Source organism: Schistocerca gregaria, chromosome 2 (assembly GCF_023897955.1).
Source record: "Schistocerca gregaria isolate iqSchGreg1 chromosome 2, iqSchGreg1.2, whole genome shotgun sequence".
Taxonomy (NCBI): Eukaryota; Metazoa; Arthropoda; class Insecta; order Orthoptera; family Acrididae; genus Schistocerca; species Schistocerca gregaria.
Genome location: NC_064921.1, coordinates 547,020,554 through 547,047,218, shown reverse-complemented (window position 1 = coordinate 547,047,218; position 26,665 = coordinate 547,020,554). Strand labels below are relative to the sequence as shown.

At 40.2% G+C, this 26,665-nt stretch overlaps 1 long non-coding RNA gene across 1 annotated transcript in view; it reads left to right on the top strand.

Annotated features, from left to right (window-relative positions):
* The window catches only part of LOC126331924 (uncharacterized), a 146,307-nt gene that overhangs the window by 117,803 nt on the left and 1,839 nt on the right, over positions 1 to 26,665 (top strand). The window lies entirely within an intron of this gene.

Sequence of the window (26,665 nt, the reverse complement as noted above, 5' to 3'; positions counted from 1 at the left end):
TTGACATTTACACGCGTGTAACAAGATGGTGTATCTATATCAAGAAACCTGGAGATAAACAGATTTTGCCGGCCTGTGTGGCCGAGCGGTTCTAGGCGCTTCAGTCTGGAACCGCGCGACCGCTACGGTCGCAGGTTCGAATCCTGCCTCGGGCGTGGATGTGTGTGATGTCCTTAGGTTAATTAGGTTTAAGTAGTTCTAGGAGACTGATGACCTCGGATCCCATAGTACTCAGAGCCATTTGATTTTAAACAGATTTTACTTAGTTTTTTGTCTCTACTGTAAAAGTAGGAAATGCCTTTCTGCAGTAAGCGTTTCATATAGAGTAGACTTTGTGGTCTGCGAAGGTATGAAGTATTTGATAGGGAACGATTCATCAAAACTTGTAATTAAATATTGGTTTTATAAATTCAAACTCCTTTTCCTTGCAGCAATATAATATTTCTTTCCGCTTCACAAACGTTTTATCATTTTTATTAAAACCATGCTTAGCGCATTCTTTTTAGTTACTCGACCGTCCCATCAAAATCTGCACTTTCTCTCAACTGTTTCTGGGTCAGAAGGCGCACTTCTACATCCCTTACAAGAAATCGGAATTATACACTTACTGAAGCAAATGGCGTCAACAATAAATTTATTTAAATTTATCCATGTTGCATGGAATAGCTTTAATTCAGATATTATACTACAAATTCATAAAATAATTTCGACTGTTTCAATCACTTTTTTTACTAATATTTATTACCACGACGTGTTTCGGCCGCATGCTGCCACCATGAGGTGTATTAAAATTACGGTACAATTGTGGTACGAGGTACCCTCCGCCACGCACCGTACGGTGGATTGCGGAGTATGTACGTAGATGTAGTAGACATACATATTAATCTGATGTGGGATGAGGATTGTTTGCAGGGTGTGCCAGTCAGGTTGTGTACGAAAATAAGTCGTGTACAGAAGTATTAATTTAATTTTGTGTGTATAAGTAAATTGTATGTTTAAAACATTTCATTAATGTATTTACCAACAGTTTTGTTGGAAAGTTATTTGTCTGGCACCCAGAGTACACTAATAAGAAAATCATCACTTAACACTTAGACATTCTGATGTTTACGTTCCAGAGACTCTGTGACTGTTAAGACAATTTCAGTTGCTATAATAGTATGAATAATGGAAATAGAATCTTTTATATATAAGCATCTTTATTTCATGACTCATATTAAACAGCAGTGTGCCTTGGCAGCTGCTAGGCCAGCGTGGCTGAATGGCAGCCGACGGGGTCCCTGCGGGATCGGGGATTTTCGCCACTCGAGAACTGAGTGTTGTGTTGTTACCATCATCGTTTCATCATCATCGACGCGCAATTCGCCTAAATGGCGTCACATATAATTGTATCCGGCGGCGAGCAGCTGCATTACAGCAAGAGGGGCGCAGCCCCGAATCCTCCCGAAACCACGTAGGTAAGCAAGTAACAGGACCGAATCCTCCCAAACTGACACATTGTATGAGCCACCGAGGGCACAGAGGATACTGCGAATGCCCTCGGTAGCCCAGATGGATAGAGCGTCTGCCATATCAGAAGGAGATCCCGGGTTCGATTCCCAGTCGGGACATACATTTTCATATATATCAGCGCCCGTCAGAAACTGAAGGTATTAATATGTAATCCTAATTCCTACGACATCTCGCATTCTGATATCGCTACAATAACATAACGCAAGTCTTTGCTCAGTCTTCAGCCCTTAGTCAATGACGTGATGGAACGAGTGTTGGGTTTAATAGCCTTCAGATTTACCCCGTGATTCACATCTCGATCCAAAGTTGTCTTGCATACAACAATCCGTCTAACGTCGTGTAAATCCCTGAAAAATGCGGACAGTTCACCTTTTCGCCAACGCCTTTTATCTCGAAAATTTGAACATGGAAAATATGTTTTTTGAAGTACATGCAGATATTTTTGATCAAACGTCGCTATTGTTATTTTTAATGATCATCATCGGTAGGAAGGTTGAGTCCACTGACTTCGTAAGACGTTTACCTTGTGCGATTGTTATTGATGTCACTGTTTTTGTCCATGAAGGTAGAGTGCTCCAGTCCATCATATTCTCTCCAAGCGTATGGTATTTCAACGATCAAATCTTTTTTTCAAAAAATGGTTCACATGGCTTGGAGCACTATCGCAAGTCATCAGTCCCCGTGAACTTAGAACTACTTAAACCTAACTAACCTAAGGACATCACACACATCCATGCCCGAGGCAGGATTCGAACCTGCGACCGTAGCGGTCGCGCGGTTCCAGACTGAAGCGCCTTGAACCGCTGGGTCACAGCGGCCGGCAATTTTTTTCCATTTCATTTGCATGCTCTATGTATGTAACACTTATTCGACTTATTCATTTTGATTTGTTAATCGTAATACTTTTGTCCATGTGTTAGAACCTCTGATGAGATCAAGTGCTGGATTGTATATACCTGTTTTTAGCTGACAAATTCTTGAGTTATTGTACTTATCTCTCTTTCTGATATCGTTTCTTGGTTTGTAAATTGTCCTGTTTCCTTGGAAGGCTCTTCTATCCTCTTGCTTTTGACACATGTCGAATATTTTGAGAAATGTCATTGTGTAACGCCTACCTTGTTCTTTTTATTTTCGGTTCTGTTACTGATTTAGTGTGTGAGATTGTTGCGACTGTCAAGCTCATATCTTATAGTATTATGGTTATTGAATGCAGGCTTTCACGGTCGGATGACGATGCTGCTGGTAAACCTTTCAGGGTACACAATGGCTATTCACGCAACTATTTTTCTAACGTTTCGTCCATAAATACGCTGGACAACTTCAGAGGCGTTGCTCGTCCGTTGGGTCTCCTGCTTACTGTCGTTGTTCCGAAAATAATTTGAACGTTTACGCTCTTGACAGTGACGTGTATGTGCGCGCACAAGCGCGCGCGCGCCTATGTGTGTTGTCTGTTTGAAACTGTTCCATTTTCATTTGTGACACGCATGGTTTTGTAGTTACGTAGACTGTTTATTTGGTACGCTATCGACATATCTGTGAGAGAACATACGTCTCGTATTCTTTTCTCTGAATTACATCTGAGAAAATCTCGTTTTCACTATTGAGATTATGATGTTTTCCAGAATATACGATATTGTACGATATTGTCCATCCTGATTTCTGAATGTAGTATGAATTACTGAATTTAAAGTAATTTTGTCCGGTTTTAGATGATCGAAACTCATACTATTTCTGTGTGTTGTAGATGACAGGAATTCTCTAAACTGTTCCTGCATTGTATTGTTTTTTTTTTGTATTCGGATTGAAAATAACCTTGCATAAAAAACACTATTTTACCTTAGGTCTAAACAAAGCAGAGAGATTAGTAAAAGGTTGCACCCCAGGAAGTTGGAGGTCCTCCAAGAATGCACCACAACATCGCGAAAAGATTGTCGCTTGTTCGAAACTGGCAGACATCGATGTTCGTTCGAATATGGTACAACTTTTCGGGAAAACATAGTATAGGCTCAAACAAGTAATGTACCCATTCTACGATATGATGGGACATGAACACGTTTACCACTTGATTCAGCTTTCGCACACATTGCTTTTCGTGAGATCTGTCTGAACACAGTTCTTATGCGTTCTACCTACAAACTACATTAATTGTCTATATAGCGGACAGTGTAATAAAACCCAAAATTTTGGCACTGAATCCAAAAGATTTTCTGATTCAGTCAGGCTAAGCTACAAAGTACTTGTTTAACTGCACGAAGCGTTAGACAGCTGCTCCACGACATTTCACACGCGATGAGAAACCTAGAAGCTGTACTGAATATGCGTTCTGTGTGATATGATCGATGGACGGTTAATGCTGATAAGCTGGCGCCTCAAGTGATTTTCTCGATGTGGAATTCAGCAGGAGACTGACCGCTGCATGGATGGGCAAGATTATCCTTCATCAATAACACTGACGTTTGTGAAAATTGCGACACCACGATGGATACATCTGTAATAAAATTTATACAACCTACAAGTTTCATGGCACTAGATAAATCATAAGGTTGGAGATCGTGCATGATATTACACTTTAAAGATTCAATGTAGCGAGAAGTTTCCTACGATACGCCTTTGTCTACAATGTACTTCTTTTCATTTTCAGTTCTTCTTGCGGTTTTGCAACAGATCGACTAAAGAGAGCGCGTACACTGCGCTTGTCCGTCCTCTTCTGGGGTATTGGTGGGCGATGTGCGATTCGCATCAGATGGGACTGACGGAGGACATTGAAAAGGTTCAAAGAAGGGCAGCTCGTTTTGTCTTGATATGTGTGTGTGTGTGTGGGGGGGGGGGGGGGTGCAACATACAGTATGTGTGACTCAGGGTGGTAGTCATTAAAACAAAGCCATTTTTCTTTGCGGAAAAATCTTCTGGCGAAATTTCGGTCACCAACTTTCTCTTCCGAATGCGAAAATATTCTTTTGGCTCCCACCTACATAAAGAGAAATGATCATCACGATAAAATAAGAGAAATCAGAGTTCACACAAAGATTTAAGTGCTCGTTTCTCCCGCGTGCTGTAAGAGAGTGGAACGGTAGAGAAAAAGCTTTCAGATAGTTTGATGAACCCTCTGCCACGCATAATTGTGAATTGCAGAGTAATCATGTAGATGTAGAAGCAAGGTCCCTTTCCTTTCCATGCAATCACCGCGTGTCATAAAAATATGAAAATTGATTAACAATTTACTACCGGTTTTGTTTGTTTGCTAATGACCATTTTCTGTACAAATTTTCTGCCTCAGTAACTAATGATTCTTATATTGCATCACAGAGATTTAACTATTTTGTATTTAAAGTAATGTAGAATTTCTCTGGCAAAACTAATATCTAAAGACACAGCACAAATTAAGAATTCACAATTCTATTTACTCTGAATTCTCTTAACGAGTTAATTCAGCTGGCTTGGTACGTATGTTATTGTTCGTAAGTTAATGTAAATCAGTTGCTCATTTGATAAAAGTAAAGTCAATTTAATCTTTCAGTAATTAAAAATAAATTTCTTGCTTTTTTCCAAATTACGCATTTTTTTACGAAACAAAGTTTCAGTTAGTCAGTCATTTATTTAGCCAGCAATTTCTTTTAACTTTGCTTTAAAAAAATTGTATTTCAGATTAAGTAAACGCAAACTCAGCGCTTTCTGATTCATTTATTTTCTCGTGAACTGCTGTGTTGTGGAAAAGCGTGACAACCTTTTGTTGCCACGCCAGTGATTATTTGATTAATTTTCTTTACCATTACCTTTCTTAGGATTCTGGTTATTCATTGCCTTAGTGGGATGGCAACCGTTTAATTATTCCTTTTTTGGTAATCAGTATTTTTTGTATTAAATATTACGTGGTTACTCTTTTCCCCCTGCATGATTCGTGAGCGATTGCACTGTATTCCAACCATTTCAAAAATATCGACTTTTTGAGTAGATTTAGTGTAGAATGTTCCTTCAGAAGCCCCTGTTGTACACTTCCCTCCTACTAACCGCTATTATTTTTCTTCGGTAACGATAGCCATAGATAATGTAAAATTTCATTAGGCGTATGCGATCAGGGTTATTTATATCGCACTTCAATAGGCGGACTGGGGGAGAGGTTACAAGCCCTTAATACATTTACCCACTGTGAGGCAGAAAGATCAGTGCCTTCATGGAAAAATGTTGGAGTTTTCTACGGAACCATGACTGTATCCAGGAGTGCACCTCTTCAAAGCAAATCTACAGCCATGGATGTCTTTATTCAGAACTCCAGTAATATAGAAATCCTATGGGAAGAGATCGAGACTGTATAGAGGATACACAACGGCTTCCCAACGAAATTCTGCACCGCAGTTGAAACAAACTTCCGACAAAATTCCCGCTCACACGTTGCCAAGGTTGTTCCGACGTAGCTGCACAAGTTTCGCTGGGAAGTCCTTACACATCCTCCACACAGTCCAAATGTCTCCCAATACGATTTCCACATTTTTGGAGCGCTGAAGAAAGAGATTCGTGCCCGTCGATTTGCTTCGGACAAAGAGGCGCACACTTGGGTATAATCATTGTTTCACAGGCAACCGAAAACTTTCTTCCATGAGATTACTGACCGTCTTGTCTCACAGTGGGATTAATATATTTACATTTATGGTGATTACTTTGAAATAATAGTGTACTTACTTTTTCCATTTGTCTCGATTTGACTACCCCTTGTAGAATGCCTATGTGGTTTGTGGTGACCAACCTCATGGTGTATCAAGGTTGATTTCATGTCGTAAATGAAACTTACCGTGAAATATAAGTAATGGTAGCTAAGATCAGTCACTTATAAAATATTTTTGTTATTTTCGTGAACTAGTTTTAGAGAGCATTTTTAGACTTATTTTTAGACGAAGCCTGCAGACGTTTACACGTTCAGATATGTAAGATGATACTGGCGCTGTGGAGGTTGCTTCACTACAACAAGAGGATAGGAAACACTTTAATGTATCGTATCCTGTATTAGTTATTCCCCTACGTGCCTGAATAATTGGCGAATCTGACTACCAAGTGGAGGACGTGGTTCAATCTTCGGTACTTGGGGTTGTTTTGGGGAAGGAGACCAGACAGCGAGGTCATCGGTCTCATCGGATTAGGGAAGGATAGGGAAGGAAGTCGGCCGTGCCCTTTCAGAGGAACCATCCCGGCATTTGCCTGGAGTGATTTAGGGAAATCACGGAAAACCTAAATCAGGATGGCCGTACGTGGGATTGAACCGTCGTCCTCCCGAATGCGAGTACAGTGTCTAACCACTGCGCCACTTCGCTCGGTAATCTTCGGTACTGCCAAGGATTTTTTTTTCTGGTTGGTAAAACCGCAACGGAGTGCACTGAGTCTCATGCAGACAGTTGAGGAGCTTCTTGACTGAAAGGCAGCGTCTCCAAGGTCTCGGAATGTTCGCCTCGGCAGCTGCAGGGCCAGCGCGGCAGATCTCTAGCCGTAAGCGCCTGGATTCGATTCCTGAGCGGGTCTAAATTTTTCTCCACTCGGGGACTGGGTGCGGTGTTGTCTTTACCTTCGCACCATCACAACTGACAAGAAAATAGCTTGCATGGCGTCCCATGACAAGTTTAAGCCTACGTAAGGGTACGACTTGGCCCTAATAAATATGTTGATCTGTCGAAACAAACTGTCTTATCTTAGACTGTTGAGATGACTGTATGAGCACGATGTGAAAGCCACTTTTTAAACAAAAATAAATAAATAAATAAATTGAAAGAAAAAATAAAAGTCTGGGAAACTGACAAGTGGCGGGAGAGCTATATGCTGATCCTATTTTTGTGTACAGGATGAGAAAAATTCCAATATCGATCAGAATGCGTCGGTTTCCTGTACACTGAATGACCAAGCCGGCCTCCTGCCTTCTGCTCAACTAAAACATCTAAGAACAGTAGCTCGCCATCCTTCTCCATCTCGATGGCAAATTTAATGTTGGTATGGACACTGTTCATGTGATCTGAACTGCTGCAGTGTATTTTTACCGTGAGGCCGTATCAGGAAAGTGTCATCTATGCACCTAAGGAAGCACGACGGACGCAACATTGCCGAGTTCAGAGTCTGCTCCTCAAAGTGCTCCATGAAGAAAATCGCGATTGCAGGAGACAGTGGCGAGCCCATTGCTGAGCCATCCGTTGTTTCATAATCTTCATCGTGGTACAGGAAGTACGTTGTCGTTCAACCTGATGATTCCAGGTGGACAGTGTTGGGTCAAAAGATCCAGCGTGTCTTGTACTGGCACCCTCGTAAAAAGTGACACCATGTCCAGACTAATCATTACGTCGTTTCCTATATCCATTTTCTCGGGCGTTGCAACAAGTGTCTGCGAGTTTACAACATGATGTGATAATAGCTCTGTGGACTGATAATAACGAGACCGTATAATACAAGTTCGGGTCTCTATCTCTTTGGTATAATGTATGTATGTCATGGAAATGTCTCAAGGTGTTACTCCACGTCTCCCACCTAAATGCTTTCTACTGTGTTGTACTGTGTCTGTATTATTGGCGAGCTCCGTATGTATGATGCAGGTCCATAACGAGGAGTGCACTAATAATATAGAAAAGTAATGAGAGAGTACTGAACCTATTTAATATCTCTCTGCACTTGCTCACAAATAATTTTCAGCAGTACTTAAGTTACAATTTTGTTCCGGTAGATAGCAGATTGTGGTGGAGTGGAATATGGTGTTAGTTTAACTGGACAAATATCAGTCCGTCATTAATTAATAAAAACAGAATCTGAACATTAAACTTCACTGTAAGGGCCGATCATAACACAGTTTAATCTCCAGATATATTCCATCATACTCAGCAGTAAGAAACCATATCTTTCCTTCATCTTAGAACTGGCAATAAAAAAATATTTGGCTGTAATCTTTCAGGAACATCAATAAAACAATATTCAGTCATATATATTTATACCAATAAATCACAAACGTTCACCAAAAGTGAAAACAAAACTAGATACTGAAGACCAAGTTCAAAACGAAGACAAATGTTTAAAGACATTTACAAGTAGTTAGCAATTTCCTCAAAAATAAATCTTCGACACAAAACTCTCTAAAAATATATTGATGACAAAAAATATATCAATTATTTTGGCCCGTATTGAAGTCTTGAAATAACCTTGACACAAATGGTGCACTAAACTTCACACATTTGATTGGTGTCTAGCTTAGATCAACAGTCTTCACATATATATCGAGCCATCTGTTACACAATCTCGGCACTATCAACGCAGTTAACACTTAAAACGTATCAAATGGTGACACCCTTCATAACGTAACCTCTCAATAAAATATCGCACTCCTTTGCAACACTTAAAAATCGCGTGGTTTCAGACACTTATAAGCAAAAGACATCCAGTTTAACACTTTTTTAAACAGGGAACGAACAAGAAAGAATTGTGGTACTCAAAACAAGCCCCTCGCTTGTACTAGAGATCAGTGAAGTAACATACACAGTTTAACAAGGACAAAAGCTCGCGTAAGGAAGAAACATCAACTCAACCCAACGAATGACACACACATGGCGGAAGCGACGAAACTGGAAGGACAACGCCGTAACAAAGCACAATGACAGCCGAAACAACTTCGCTGATACAAAGATCAATCATCAAGTCTGAGACAAAACTAGAACAAAGCCGTAACGAAGCACAATGTCAGCCAAAACAACTTCGGTGATACACTGATCAACCATAATGTCTGCCAACTGACAAAACCCAAATACTGATCAACGATAATGGTTGCCGAACATGCTGAGGAACCACACTTCATATACCACTCCCACACTCCATATACCAGTCCCACTGCCGTAACGTCCCACAACAGTAAAGACGAAAAGACTAAACAGCTACTGCCAGACAGAACGCACGGTGAACCACAACAAGCAGACAATGACTCCACTCCGACGTTTACTGCCATTGCGGCTATCTTTACCATTGGAATCGCAGCTGAGCACCATGCTAAGATAAATCCTTCACTTCCACACCAACACCAATCGTAGTGTGACAGGCATATCATAAACACGGGTTCCGTCCCCCGTCCATGACAGCAACAAGTAGCAGGCAGACAGTTCGCACTCATTGCCCGTAACTCTGCACCATCGGTCCGGGAGTCAACTCTGAACACGGCAGTGAGAAATGGTAGGCAAACAGCTTCCACCCGTTCACTGTAGCTCTGTGACATCCATCCGAGGAGCGTAGTCTGCTCATGGCAGCGATGTGTGTAGCTCGGTACTGATATCGTCGATCAGCGGTCATATCCCCCCCGCCTGTGATTGGCTGCCCCACAACGCACTCCAGCCGCCCATGTGTACACTTCCTGGTTCCCAGGCAGACTGCTTGCCGACCCCTCTGACAGCTGACTGTTTACACTTCCTCCTTGGCCTCCGATAAAATCAGCCACTCACAGTAAGCCTCTCTGATATTGATAGGCAGAGATGTTCACGGCATGGCTTCAAATTCCTTGTTTCTGTTTATCTTATAGAGCACCTAGCGAATCAACTGGCATGTAAAGTCACGTTGTCAGCGTAGTTTTCCTCAAGAATGATTTATTATTCCTATATAACTTTTGCGTATTTGCTTTAGAATACATGTAGGTATACTTTTTGTCACCTCGCCTGCATTTGCAAGAAGATTCCTCATTCTCTATTCCAAACGCAAGATGGTGGTTTAGGTTGAAAGTCGAACTATGGATGCTTCTTACTATTGAAAAAAAGTGAAAAAATTTTTTCAAAATAATTATCATGAAATTATTCTGTCTTTTTTGGTTAACTATGGTACCTGAAGCAAGTGAATTTTTCTAAAGACTCTATACAAATTTGAAAAGATAAAATTTAGTTTTTAACTATTTTACAAAATAATTTTTGTTGTTGTTAATTAAGTGTATAGTTATTCTGTTTAATTGTTTCGTCTAGTAGTGTCGTATGAAACAGTTCAATCTACGTAAGACTGATAGCTGCGAGGTCTATGATTAACGCTGTCGAAAGGATGTTTATCAGATAAGCTTATGTGAGTGAGAAACCGATTCTGTTACAGAGCTGTAGAGAGTAGTATGGCCTCCCAGAATGAAGAGAATCTTAGTTATCGCAGTAAGCTTCCGTTACTATGCCACACCAGGTTGAGTCTTTTCATAATATCGTGAGGATATCCTGTAAAGTTACTGTAATCGAGTGTAATAGGGTTGTACTGTAAGACAGATGCTGGTACTCCTGCTTCTAAGTAACACTCTTGGTAACAGATTTGGTGGTCACAATAGGTTAGTAGATCATTGTGTATTTTCAGAATTATTAACAGATTTTGATACTGGGTCAACAAGAGTCGTTTCGTAAACATCGCATTTATGGCGCAACTTACGTACTTGTAGCGTCAACTTTCATCGTGCACATTACTCTGCTGAGTATACAATCAACGTTTGGAGAAGGACTGAGCCAATTTGTTCATTTATTTTGATTTTGTAAGTCCTTTCCATCTCCCATGTGACTTATGAACCATCATAAATGTTTGACTGTGTGTGAATGAAGAATTCAAACATTACCGAGTAGCCGGACGAGGGCGAAAGGTGTGAACAGAGTCAGAGATAACTGCTAGGTTGAGACGTTGATGGGGTGTGGTCGGTCAGATATAGCGGGATCTCTCCCCTTTAACTCTTTGAAACAGGAATCGCCTCGTACAGATGCCATGTTGGTCTCTCTGACAACAAATTGCGATGTGAACAGGCATACTCTATTCTTGTTCAGTTGTGAATACAGATATTTGAAGGTGATCTTCTAGTTTGGGGAAGTGGTTAATCAGTTATATTTCAGCTTTATTTATGTTAGTGAAACGTTTCGCAATTTCAGTTCTTTTACTGAACTTCGTGTGTTGAGAGTAATCTAACAGTGACAATTTTGTTCAGACCTGAGCGACCACAACATGTGTCTTTAGCCTAATGCACTACGCATAGTGGATTCCCCCTGTTTGCTAACTTGATCATTTATTAAGTCATTCATCGTAGGGAGTAAACTGGACTAAATTCCGTACATTTTAATTAGGAGCTTGGGTCTAGTAAAATGAATTAATCGATCAGGAACTACATGTTCGTGATGTTATAGGTTTCACGTAATATTGCTATGCATTTTGTAGAGCATGAAATTCTGTCCCTGTAGATACATGAAGAATTATTACCCGCTGAGTATTTTAGGACTTCTGACAAAATAATCACGACCACACGCCTCTGACGTGACGACCATCCACTACCATCCTTTGCTCGCCTTGATGGGAGTAAGAAACAATCAGCCAGACTGTTGAAACTGTATCTCGCTGAAAGGATGGCATTTCAGGCGAGATAGGCATACATTTTGAAGCGAAGCTTGAGGAACAAATTTCCTCAAAACACAGAACGAACTAATTAAATCAATACTGAAGTCGGAATGACGCTCCGAAAATCTACATGAGATGGAGATGTCTCTGAGTGTCTGGAAAACCGATTAGAGGAACTCAACACTTGGCACAATGATCGTATGGACAGTTTGAATAAAGAGACACAATCCATGCACAGCGAAATTTCAAAACTAAAGAAATACTTCAAACTGTTGGACACTGGAGCATCTATTTTCGATGCACCTGACGCGCCTAGTGTGGCAGACAATGTCAGCAGAAACAACAATGTCAGTGCGTGTGCCCCGATAAGATGGAGTTAAGTCGGTTCTAACCCTGTACCGCATGTTATGTGGACAGTACCATGTCTTTCTACATAATTTACGTAGAAAACTATGCTCTGACAAACAAATTTTGCAAAATTTTCATCAAGACGATGTGATGCACATCTAGCTGTATTTTTAAAATCATTTGAAGATGTCATTCCTAACAGATGGAATGACAAGCCAAAAATTAAATTCGTTACAGGATTTATACAGTGAGATCGCAGAGATTTGAAAAATAACTAAATTACGATGACTCGGGGAAGGAATTTTTGGACAAATATGGGTCGAAAGGCCATTAAGGCATCCTGCGCGCTTATTTTGAAAGATACCTAAAGAAGACAAAGTATTGGGATTAGTAAATTGCACCTACTGATGGCTTTGAAATATTATGGAGTTAACTACCCACTCCGGCCAGTGTGGCCGACCGGTTCTAGGCGCTACAATCTGGAACCGCGCGACCGTTACGGTCGCAGGTTCGAATCCTGCCTCGGGCATGGATGTGTGTGATGTCCTTAGGTTAGTTAGGTTTAAGTAGTTCTACGTTCTAGGGGACTGATGGCCTTAGAAGTTAAGTCCCATAGTGCTCAGAGCCATTTGAATTTAACTACCCATCAGCATCGAGAAAAAATGATTGACCAGTTCTGATTACGATGTAGTTGAGTTATTTTCCATACAAAGATGATCTGTTTGCTGGAAGATAACCAGTATGGTGCCAAAAACAATATTCACTCACCACACGATAAGAAATGTGGGTGCACAAAAAGGGCATAGTGGTAGGCGCTCACGTGAAAATTCGCAAGATCGCCAAATAAGCACGCCACTGCCACACTTGCGTGGTGAGTGGCGTAATAAATAATAGCTAGAAAAGAAACTCAAGGAGACAAAATAATGTGAGATGGCCGAAATAATATATGTAAAGGAAATTGCTTCTTCAGCTACAATAATAATAACAGGAACCGAATGAACTCTCTGACCGTCCACTGAAGGAAAGCTGACTCCGGACAGACAGGTTAGCCCCAATGTTCTGGTGGCGAGAAAGTGAGGGGCATAGATTCTGATGTCAGCATGTTATGTTACAATAATGGCGTTGCCATACCAGATGACATACAAGCAGTCCATGAAACTCGTCCACAAGTCAAACACGCAGGTATGTGACCTGCTGTCACCTTACAAATCGAGGGAAATGATGCTGTGTACAAGATTGATTCTGGGGGTGAGATGACATCTCACTAATATCAACTACGTTGTTCAGACAAATCTCTGGATGCAAGATAGTGCCTACGTTGCCTAGTAAAGCATGCAGAATCGTCGGTGGTAGAAAGCTGTTAAGCTGAAGGCCAGCCTTGGAATGAAACTGGAGGAGCAGGTGGTGTTTCACACCTTCCTCATTGTCGATAGCCTCGTGTATGATTGCATCCTTGGCGTTCACTTACTTGTAGAGAAGAACACTATGGTCGATCTATTTGCTTTTTACAAAAAGGGAGCTGAACCTTAACGTAAATTTGCTATTTTCAGCTGAAGACCGCTACTGGTTCTGTCTGCAGGTATGTGTACAAATCATGGGTACCAAATCTGAGACGGTTCAATCTCGTCTCCGGCCATCCTGATTTAGGTTTTCCGTGATTTCCCTAAATCGTTTCAGGCAAATGCCGGGATGGTTCCTTTGAAAGGGCACGGCCGATTTCCTCCCCAATCCTTCCCTAACCCGAGCTTGCGCTCCGTCTCTAATGACCTCGTTGTCGACGGGACGTTAAACACTAACCATAATAACCAAATCAGAATCCACACACTGCAGTTTTAGTGATGCAGTAATTTCCATCGAACTGAAAGTAGCTAAACTGACGACTGTCAGTGGACCAATCTACAAAGAGCGTTGACCGAATACAGCAATATTTTTGAGGTAAAGCCGGGAGTAATCAACTGTTGCGAGCGTAAATACGATGTCATACGTCATGAATCGTGTTTGTTGGTAAGCAGACCAGGTGAAAAATATAGGCGTCAATAGAATCTTGGTATCAATAAGGATTAAGCCGAAAATTTAGAGCAGCAATTACAAAAATGTCATGTCACAAAGCATCTGAGCAGCATCGACCTACTTCCGAATTCCCTTAAAGAGGAAGTTACGAATATACATCGCCTTTGTTTTTATTCAGCTCAGGTACATTCATTGCAGTTCTAGATAAACCGTTTGACCCTGAGTTTCTGGAACAAATAACACTATACTAGGGGCATTCAATAAGTAACGCAATAACTTTTTTTTCTCGGATAATGTCGGATGAAAAAATGCGGAATTTGTTGTGAGACATCGTGGAATGTTCTCGCATCAGGCTTTATAGTTTCACGAAGTTCCGATAGTTTGCGGCGCTATACGTAGTCTTCAAAATTGCGTCTGTAACAGAGGTGTGTTGCAAGCACGAAGCTATCATTGACTGTCTTTTGGCGGAAAACCAGACCATTGCAGGTATTCATAAACGCTCGAAAAATATCTACGGAGACCTGAGAGTGAACAAAAGCATGGTGACTGGTTTGGCGAGGCGTCTGTCATCAATGGGACAAGGTCGTGCAAACATTTCCGATCTCTCGCGTGCCGGCCAGCCGTACACAGCTGCGACTCCTGCAATGTTGGAAGGTGCGGACAGTGTCACTGAAGGTGATCGACGCATCATAGTCAAAAAACTCGTTGTTCAACTGGACGTACGTCTCTGTTGATAGTGCTGACACTCTCTTCCACCAGTTGGGGTGTGCCGGTTGGGTTTCTTGCCGACCAACAGAAGACTATGAAGAGCAACGAAAGACCATCTGTACGGAACTGCTTACGCGTTAAGAGGTTTATCGTGGCAATTTTTTGTCGGACATCGTCACACGTGATGAAACATGAGTTTATCACTTCGAACACGAAACAAAACGGCAATCCATGGAGGAGAACCTCACCATCTCACCTCCGAAGAAAAAAAATTTCAAAGCCACACTGTCGTGTGGCAATGTCATGGCAACGGTCTTTGGGCCCCTGAAGGGGCTATTCTGTGTGATGTCCTCCCTTATCTCTAAGCGATTGTCTATGAGGTGTTTCTGCTAGCCTCATAAGATCGAAGAAACGACTTATGCGTGTTCATAGTCTCAAAAATGCAAACAAACTTCTCCATGATAACTCAAAATCTCACACAAATCTGTGCACACGAGAAGGGCTCAGAAAACGTACCTGGACTGTTTATCCTCAACCACCCTTCAGCTCGGATATCCACCTTCCATGTGTTTGACCTAATTGAAAGTTGCAGTCAGTGGGAAGCAGTACGTGGATGACAGGGAATTTTTTGATGCAGCAAGACGTTGGCTCCGATGTTGACCAATTGAATGAAATCATGGGGGCATTCAGCCTTCTCAGTAAGGTGGCGTAAGACCGTCACATTGAACGATGACTGTGTTGAAAAACAGGCTTTTGCAGCCATTGCACCTGTGGTCTAGGGGTAGCTTCTTTGATTAATAATCAAAACGTTCTCGGTCCCAGGTTCCTGGCCAAGAGAAGTCTACTAGCATGAAACAGAGGCTTTAATTTGAGGAAGAAATTTCTGAGAATGTACGTTTGGGCCACAGAATTGCATGCCAGTGAAACATGGATTGTGGGAAAACCGAAACAGAAGATAATCGAAGCATTTGAGATGTGATGCTAAAGACGAGTGTTGAAAATAAGATGGACTGATAAAGTAAGGAAAGAGGAGGTTCTGCTAAGAATCGGAGACAAAAGGAATATTTGGAGAACACTGACAAGAGAAGGGACAGGATGATAGGACATCAGGGAATGACTCGAGGGAGCTATAGTGCGCAAAAGCTGTAGACGAAGACAGAGATTGGATAAGGTCCAGCAAGTAACTGAGGACGTAGGTTGCGTGTCCTACTTTGAGTGAAGATGTTGGCACAGGATTTCGTGGCGGACCGCATCAAACCAGTCAGAAGACTGATGATTCAAAGAAAAAAAAAGCCAAACAGTGGGAAATAATATGGTGTATTGGATCCTAAATAAATGCAACCTGCTCAAAAATGGTTCCAATGGCTCTGAGCACTATCGGACTTAACATCTGTGGTCATCAGTCCCCTAGAACTTAGAATTACTTAAATCTGTCTAACCTAAGGACATCACATACATCCATGCCCGAGGTAGGATTCGAACCTGCGACCGTAGCGGTCGCGCGGTTCCAGACTAAAGGGCCTAGAACCGCTCGGCCACACCCGCCGGCTCCAGCCTGCTCTCAGAAAACCCAGTGAAGCTTTACAGGTGTGTCGATCGCATCACGTCGCCCTTTTGTTCTGAGCTCACAGTGAGCACATAAAGATGCCTAGAAAATAGTGTCTCCCGCCGAGTACGACGGCCTGGTGAGATATTTCGCCTGAAGCTAAGCAGCCCACAGAGGGCGCAATGAAGATGCTCCTGCAGCGTTTTCAATTGAAAGTGTTTGAAAACTCACAATGCAACCAGTAATATGCTCCCTATCAGTTTCATCTCTGCTGACGTGAACAGGTGGCTATCAGGACAACATTTTGGCACAGACAACGAGGCGAGCGTATTGGCGGAAAGCACTGACGGCTGCCTCCTATAACAGGGGTATTGGAAAGATAGTACAACATTCCGGCAAACGTCTAAGTCGGACCAGCGACTGTGTAGATAAGTAGCTGGAAGTTGTAGCTAACTATTGCAAATAAAACATTTTTGATTTTCACAGTGGTTTCCACTTCGCGACCGATCGGATCTTACTTTACGAATACCCCTCGTACTACGAGCATAAGGTAAGCAGGTCTTAAAAGAACATTTAGAAAAGTGTACGTTGAGGCAGACAGAACATAAATTCCTGGGACATATTATCAGCCAGCAAAGTATCTTGCATAACAATGAAAAATTAAATTCACCACTAATTGTCCACTTCGTTATACGAGAAGACAGCTCAAACCTTTTCTAGGCCTTTGTTCTTTTTAAAGACGTTTCGTCTATCAGCAGGCTCTCCGTAGCGCTACGTTGACCAACTTCTTAATGAACAACGTGCATTGGTATCGGTAATTTGAGTGCCAAGTGACATTTTTGAAGATCAAAGTCAGGGATAGAAGTTTCACTCAAATGTGAACCTAAATTAATATCAAGTGGCTGATGCTTTGAAAATAGGTCTAGGTTGTCGCCTTTTTCAGACTAAGAAGGTGAAGGACAAAATGGTTGTGTAGACAACCAAGTTCTGCAAGCCACATGGTAAATCATTGTGAATATGCCTCCCTAAGACCAAATTAGAAGCATAGCAATGGTGTGGTCATTTAATCACTTGCATTATTATTTTTCTGGAGACCAGACAAACGTAAACAATGACCACAAGGCCTTAAGCATTGTGCTTAGTCGTAGCCTGCTACACCGACGTTTAACATGGTTGTCTTGTTTAAGGAAAAGATTTCGAAATTTTTTATACCAAGAGTACTCAGTGCTTATCCTAATTGGTATGGCATGAAAGAAAACTTTTAGGTGGCAATCATACACAGCTTGCATCCCCCTATTAAGTGGAAGAATGTCTTACACTATTGAATGAATGAGATTAGTGAGTGATGCGAGTGTGCATTCTTCTTGAATTAATAGAAAGGCAGATTTGGCATATACACATCTTATGGAGTAATTTGGAGTGTTAAAAATGTGTGAACAAACACAAGTATTGTTATTTCCTCAATATACAATGCGAAGTAGACCTATGCAACTCATTGCAACTCAGACCTCTTCTCCATTCAAAAGCTGTCGTTCACTAAGTATTTGTGGCTGTATGCAGGACAGAGTGCGACAAGTACTTAAGTTATTCGGTGCATACAGACCAAGTAGTTTGCGAGAGTTGGCAAGCCTAAGGTGTTGCTCTCTAACAACAACACAGTATTTATGAGTGACAAGTGGAGTGAATTTCTCCAGAACAGTGGAATTAGATATTGCTTCTGAGGTACCACCCTGAAGGAAATCCTATGGAAATATGCTTTGTGGGCTGCAGCGGTTCATACATACAAACGTGGCATGGGACCATGTATGGACTAGATGGCCAAACAACCTACAGCTCCTCAAACAGGTAATGAATGATCTGCCTAACACATACATTGGATAGAGACCCCATGAGTTGGATTTAGCGACCCACAGGACAATGAATGATGACATCCAATTTGCAAGATAGTGTGATATAGACTAGCTGTAAAGCTCAGCCAACGTTAATAAATTAAACCCCCAGAGAAACCGAGAAGAAATCTTACCCTGAAAAGAAAGTCACTCAGATTCAAGATGGTGTCTTAGTTCTGGTTCATAACCACGTTAAGAATTTCCTTATCGCACAAAAATATAAAGAAGTGGGAATTCTTGTGGATGTTGTTGTTGTGGTCTTCAGTCCTGAGACTGGTTTGATGCAGCTATCCATGCTACTCTATCCTATGCAAGCTGCTTCATCTACCAGTACGTACAGCAGCCTACATCCTTCTGAATCTGCTTAGTGTAATCATCTCTTGGTCTCCCTCTACGATTTTTACCCTCCACGCTGCCTCCAATACTAAATTGGTGATCCATTGATACCTCAGAACATATCCTACCAACCGATCCCTTCTTCCAGTCAAGTTGCGCCACAAACTCCTCTTCTCCCCAATTCTGTTCAATATCTCCTCATTAGTTATGTGATCTACCCATCTAATTTTCAGCATTCTTCTGTAGCACCACATTTCGAAAACTTCTATTCTCTTCTTGTCAAAAACTATTTATCGTCCATATTTCACTTCCATACATGGCTATACAAATACTTTCAGAAACGACTTCCTGACACTTAAACCTATACTCGATGTTAACAAATTTCTCTTCTGCAGAAACGCTTTCCTTGCCATTACCAGTCTACATTTTATGTCCTCTCTCCTTCGACTATCATCAGTTATTTTTTAGCTCCCCAAATAGCAAAACTCCTTTACTACTTTAAGTGTCTCATTTCCTAATCTAATTCCCTCAGCATCACCCGAGTTAACTCGACTACATTCCACTATACTAGTTTTGCTTTTTTGGTGTTCATCTTATATCTTTGTTTCAAGACACTGTCCATTCCGTTCAACTGCTCTTCCAATTCCTTTGCTGTCTTCGACAGAAGTACAATGTCATCGGTGAACCTTAAAATTTTCATTTCTTCTCCATGGACTTTAATACCTACTCCGAATTTTTCTTCTGTTTCCGTCACTGCTTGCACAATATACAGAATAGCGCTGGGGAGAGGCTACAACCCTGTCTCACTCCCTTCCCAACCACTGCTTCCCTTTAATGTCCCTCAACTCTAATAACTGCCATCTGGTTTCTGTACAAATTGTAAATAGCCTTTCGCTCCCTGTATTTTACCCCTGCCACCTTCAGAATTTGAAAGAGAGTATTCCAGTCAACATTGTCAAAAGCTTTCTGTAAATGTACAAATGCTAGAAACGTAGGTTTGCCTTTTCTTAATCTAGCTTCTAAGATACGCCGTAGGGTCAGTATTGCCTCAGGTGTTCCAGCATTTCTACGGAATCCAAACTGATCTTCCCCGAGGTCGGCTTCTACCTGTTTTTCCATTCGTCTGTAAAGAATTCGCGTTAGGATTTTGCAGCCGTGACTTATTAAACTGATAGTTCGGTAATTTTCACACCTGTCAACATCTACTTTATTTGGGATTGGAATTATTATATTCTTCTGGAAGTCTGAGGGTATTTCGCCTGTCTCATACATTTTGTTCACCAGATGGTAGAGTTTTGTCAGGACTGGCTCTCCCAAGGCTGTCAGTAGTTCTAATGGAATGTTGTCTACTCCCGGGGCCTTGTTTCGACTCAGGTCTTTCAGTGCTCTGTCAAACTCTTCACCCAGTATCGTATCTCCCAATTCATCTTCATCTACGTCCCCTTCCATTTCCATAATATTGTCCTCAAGTAAATCGCCCTTGTATAGACCCTCTATATACTCCCTCCACCTTTCTGCGTTCCCTTCTTTGCTTAGTTCAAAATTGTTCAAATGGCTCTGAGCACTATGGGACTTAACAGCTGTGGTCATCAGTCCCCTAGAACTTAGAACTACTTAAACCTAACTAACCTAAGGACATCATACACATCCATGCCCGAGGCAGGATTCGAACCTGCGCCATAGCGGTCGCGCGGTTCGGGACTGAGCGCATAGAACCGCTAGTCCACCGCGCCCGGCTCTTTGCTTAGAACTGGGTTTCCATTTGAGCTCTTGATATTCATACAAGTGGTTCTCTTTTCTGCGAAGGTCTCTTTAATTTTCCTGTAAGCAGTATCTATCTTACCCCTAATGAGATAAGCCTCTACATCCTTACATTTGACCTCTAGCCATCCCTGCTTAGTCATTTTGCACTTCCTGTCGATCTCAGTTTTGAAACGATAGTATTCCTTTTTGCCTGCTTCATGGACTGCATTTTTATATTTTCTCCTTTCATCAATTAAATTCAATATTTCTTTTGTTACCCAAGGATTTCTACTAGCAATCGCCTTTTTACGTAGTTGATCCTGTGCTGCTTTCACTACTTCATCCCTCAAAGCTACCTATTCTTCTTCTACTGCATTTCTTTCCCCCATTCTTGTCAATTGTTCCTTATCCTCTCCCTAAAACTCTTTACAACCTCTGGTTATTCAGTTTATCCAGGTCCCATCTAATTAAATTCCCACCTTTTTGCAGTTCCTTCAGTTTTAATCTAAAGTTCATAACCAGTAGATTGTGGTCAGAGTCCACTTCCGTCCCTGGAAATGTCTTACAATTTAAAACCTGGTTCCTAAATCTCTGTCTTGCCATTATATGATGTATCTGAAACCTGTCAGTATTCCAGGCTTCTTCCATGTATACAACCTTCTTTTATGATTCTTGAACCAAGTGTTAATTAGGATTAAGTTATGCTCTGTGCAAAATTCTACCAGGCGGCTTTCCCTTTCATTTCTTACCCCAAATCCATATTCACCTACTACGTTTCCTTCTCTTCCTTTTTCTACTATCGGATTCCAGTCACTGATTACTTAAATTTACGTCTCCCTCCACTATCTGAATAATTTATTATATCTCATCGTACATTTCTTGAATTTCTTCATCATTTGCAGAGCTAGTTGGCATATAAACTTGTACTACTGTAGTAGGCGTGGGTTTCGTGTCTATCTTGGACACAATAAGGAGTTCACTGTGCTGTTTGTAGTAGCTTACCCGTACTCCTGTTTCTTTATTCATTATTAAACCTACTCCTGCATTACACCTATTTGCTTTTGTATTTATTTCCCTGTATTCATCTGACTAAAAATCTTGTTTCTCCTGCCACCGAACTTCATTAATTCTCATTATATCTATCTTTAATCTATCCACTTCCCTTTTTAAAATTTTCTAACCTACCTCCCTATTAAAGTATCTGACATTCCAAGCTGCGATCCGCAGAACGCCAGTTTTGTTTCTCCTGATAACGACGTCCTCCAGAGTAGTCCCCGCCCGGAGTTCCGAATGGGGGATTATTTTACGTTCGGAATATTTTACCCTAGAGGACGCCATCATCATTTAACCATACAGTAAAGCTGCATGCCCTTGGGAAAAATTACGGCTGCAGTTTCCCCTTGCTTTCAGCCGTTCACAGTACCAGCACAGCAAGGCCGTTTTTTATGGATAACACCTTTCAAATTACATGAATCTCTACCATGGTTAATATCTACTTAGCTTTCACAGTTTAGGAAGAATTTCAGATTTATAACTTTATCAGGCTATGAAAACAGTCTGTGAATAAACAAACATTAGGAGACAAATCATTTTTTACATCCATTTATTGTTAATTGTTGTTTAGCATAGCTCTACTACTGAAATGTGTGTTAGCAATTAAGATATTTTTTGTTATGTTAGCATTAGAATCATTCATGATAATGGTTTGATATTCCACAAATTGTTTAGTTGGTGTGCATATTTTATATATAATCTGTGCATGAGATTTAGGACACAAGTTCCATTACTTGTAATGTGTGTGCAATGGTTATCAGCTGCACTTATGGTCTATTTATCAGTTGTGCGCTACCTTGTCCTGATTGAATGTGATAGAACCCTGTATTTTTTCTTGAAATTTTCGGAAGTGAACTCAGTTCAGCGTTTGTCCATGAGGGACCGATAACATTTTTACTATGAAAACCATGATCGGCCAGGTTCAACTTGCAAAAATGTAGCAAAATAGAGAGTGTGGGTCTACATATTTACAAAGAATGGTCTATACGCCAAGAGTTATGGCCGCAAGTTAGAGTTTAGTTTTGTTTGGTCGTATCAGATCAGTTACGTAAATGTATAACAAATTATGCTTGCGTTAAGGGAGTACCTTTTCAACGGAAAACGTATCTCGGGGGCTGCATTGTTTACTTTTTTTGTCTCATTATGGCTCACAAGGACGTGCTATGTTAACTGTATAACCAGTGTAAGGAAAGTTTGGGCGACTGGGTTCACCAGTGAGGTCTGTGGATTGAAGACTCTCTGGAAGTACATACTTCTGTGACCTGGTCTATGCTCTGAAATGCGACATATCAAATCAGTTGCCATGTTACTCGTATGCGCGGTTTCATTATACCACACAGGAGATGAAACTCCAACAATATGACTAAAAGTGCAATTTGATTCCTGTTTCTGCAGGATCCTCAAACTGCATTCACTCAGACGCTATAGAACGTGGCAGGAAAGGACTGCTAGAGGCGAGCTGTTGACTCATATCTTTGTGGTGTAAATGAAGATAACATGGAAATGCGTTGAACTGTATGCTTTCCTGGCATGTCAAATCTCCATACAATATTAATGTTTAAGAAGTAGTATACAGACTCACTTGTTAATGAAACAGACACGCCTTGCCATATTAAAGTTAACAGCGTGAACTGCACCTTTAGGTTAGTGCATTTATTAATTGTATTTGTATTACCACTTCTTATTCCTTTGTTTTTTTTTATGCAGCTATGGTAGACAGGTGTAAGTGTATTCGCAGAGCGCATTGAAACTATTACTTTTGTGACGACTGAAATACTAATGATTATTGTACAGTATGCTGCATGTACATCACAATGAGCCAAATCTGATAAAGTAGATTCACTCTCCTGTTGATAACGCCCTTTGCCACTCCGTGTTGCTGTTGTCAAGATATCTTGTGTACCTGATGTCCAACCTGTACTGCAAACCACGTATACAGATGATGTTACGATGCCGCCCTGCTGTGAGTTTTAAGGAGGATTTCCACCGCTACTGGGGTACTGCCAAGATGATGATACGATGCCAGATGCCACTCTGCTGAGGGATTTAAGGAGGGTTTCCCATAGCTACCAGGGTACTAAAGGGATGAAGAAGAACTTGTCCCTCCATAAAAAGCCACTATAGCACTAACTTACCTGGCATCATCAAGTTCACTATTGTCAAAGTACTGTAAATACCAATATGTGATATTTATACAAATCAAAAGTTGTAACCACAATACTGAGAGCAGTTGTAACCAATACTCAAGCAAAGCAAAGCTTGTAACCACAATACTGGAAATCACTATAATTTAATGTCTTTTAAATCCAGCATGCACTGTAGGGGAAATATGAATGTATGTAAGTATGGTCCTATCTTCCAATATATTGGTGTAACATATATATTGCTCTATGTATTGTTTTGAAAAATCTTACTACTAACAAATTATGTGCTAACCCAAAACTATGCCATCGTATTCGGTGAAAAATATTTCAGCTGATGTGTAACGAAAATTTTAACGAAGCTACAAAAAAGTGATAACTTAATGCATAGAAAAAAACTATGAAAAGGTACGATGTAATCTTCCAGCGTAAATATTTGTCTTTGGTGTCCGTTTTCTTTTCTTAGAGGTGAAAATTTAATTCACTTGTATATGTGCAAACTGTTGTTTCGAAACCTTATACTTTACAATCGGAAGAGTGATCAGTAATTATCGTCAACTGAAAAACTTTAAGCTGTGAACAGGATGTCATGAAACTAGAAACACATCATCTGTGATTGTGTGCAACGTATGTATAAATTTTCACAGTAAATCTTTGTCAGCCCAGCTTACCAGTTCACTACCTCTGTCAGAATAACGTAAATAATTTCGGTTTATGAAACTTCAGTTTAAAATTAGGTTGAAATGATCCCTAACTGTATAATTTCAACTTACCTTCGGGGCAATGTAGTAGCACTGTTTCATTTTTACACTTCCAGCATAGCAAGTTCATTTCACTTTGATTTAATTTCAACATGTTGTTTTCTGTGACTTGTTGTAAGGTAATGATATATTTTTTACTCTTTGGACGTTCAATTTCTTTTTCTTTATGGAGACCACGATAGAGCCAGAGAATTCAGTTCTCGTTCATGGACTTGTTAAATTACAAGTACTGTCGAGCTCCGTCATAGGTAAATAGCTGCCATTTAGGAGATTTAATTATCTTAATAATACTACAAAAAATTTCAAAGTAAATCTTATTTAATAATGTATATGAGTATAAGTTCGGGACTCCGATAGTTCAAGTGGTCTAATAAAAGCAAAGGTGAAGGAAGTTTCTTTGTGTTTTATCTCAGTGTGAACTAATCAGCCCTCAGTTTTGTGTTCCCAGGTTTATCCATTACATAGCAATGGAAGCAAAGGATTATTGTTCTCAGATTTCAGTTTCTCTCCATACAAAGAGGCTACACAGCAAAGAATCAATGTAAATCAGGAGAAATCATCACTGCATTTTCATACAATTTATTTCACATCTTTTTAAAAATGTGAAACCATGGAATATTAGCATGCCATTAACATTTTCAGACCCTGTGACTACAGTTCTGTACATTATTTTTTATTGCATATTAGCTGCAACAGAAGTATTTTTCCCAGTAGAAACCTGAGGTACACATGTGTGAAGGTTCAACCTTTTCATCATGAGCAAGTGCTAAGAACTATTGGGCATCATTATGAAAACTTCAGCAAGTCACTATAGCAGTGTGCAGCAGGTCGTGACAACCAGAATACACGAATGTGGTTCTTTCACTATATTCCACAGTACAATTGAATATTGTTTTTGTTATTTCCATAGTACTTTGTTGAATGATAATTTTACTATTTATTACAGTAGATAATATTTCGTAATTAGCTATTTTAGTCCATAAAATGAAGTCAAGTGTACGAAGTATGTTTTGAAAAAGGGTGATTATTTTGGTATAAATCTTGTATCTAAAATCAGCTAAGAGCATTTTCCGTCGTTCAGAAAGAAATCAGGTCTGAAAGGATTAAAAGAAATTAATACGCAAAATAAGTGTCGTGTAATACGATGAAGATTAGTGCGGCCCCGTAACGTTACCGTTACCTTGTTTAAACTTGCATTATCCCTTTATCTAAATAATTAACTGAGTCATTCGTACATTTTTCATCAATGTTCGCACGAAAGTCAGCACTCTTTGTTTAGCGTCCCTGCCTAGAAAAGTAATACAAATATAACACCCCCTTACAACATCAGTTACAGACATCCCAATTGCTTACTGTTTTGTCTGTGTTTTCAAAAACTCATTTGACAGTTATAATGAATATTTCTTATTCTTTGCTTTAAATGTTTTGATGGTGTTTAAAAATCATTTTGTTTTGTGGCACATGCGTGTAATTTTTTACACAGTAGGACGAAATAAAAATTTTGAGTCTTGTTTAACTATGCTTATATTTTGTGTAAATCAAAATCTATTTTACGCTCCTTTTTATGTAAGACACAATCATAGAATATAATAATAATTCCTTTCAGTCACGTGATAGCCATTATATAGCTCCAAACAGTAACGATAGCAATGATTTTCGTCAAAAGTCTATAACAAAAAGAAGCGAATATTGCATTTCACTTTTACTCTAAAAGTTATTTTATTGTAAACACTATGTATAACTGTATATTTAATTTATGATAGCCACATTTTCCTGTCTGTCAAATGTTAGATTTTTTGCTATAAAAAGGCATGTTAAGTGTAACTGTCACAATTTTGTACTAGCTGATAATGGAATGGGTGGCTGATAAAAAATTTGATTATGAGTTGTTTAAATAATGGTTTTTCTAGATGTATTTATAATGTGGCAGGTATCTTCTGGTATTTCCAGTATTGATGTTTTCTTCCATAAGCTAATGGCGAGAAAAAGTGATTAACTGGTGGAGCTAATTTATTCACATTATTGTTATGCAAATTTATGAAGAGTAGAGAATTTGCCAGACAGCTAACTATTCTGAAATAGTTGAAAGTGCTCAATTCTCAAAATGTGCTAGTCACAGTGGATTTACTGCTGTGTGTTAATATGGTGTAAGATTCCTTAATCTATTCTTCGGAGGTCTGATCTGCATAATTCGCACCTAATTGTGTGGACGCCGAAATCCTTCTGTAACAGTGAATGCTATTGACCATTATGAACTTTTCTGTTGAGTAAAAACTTGCTAAT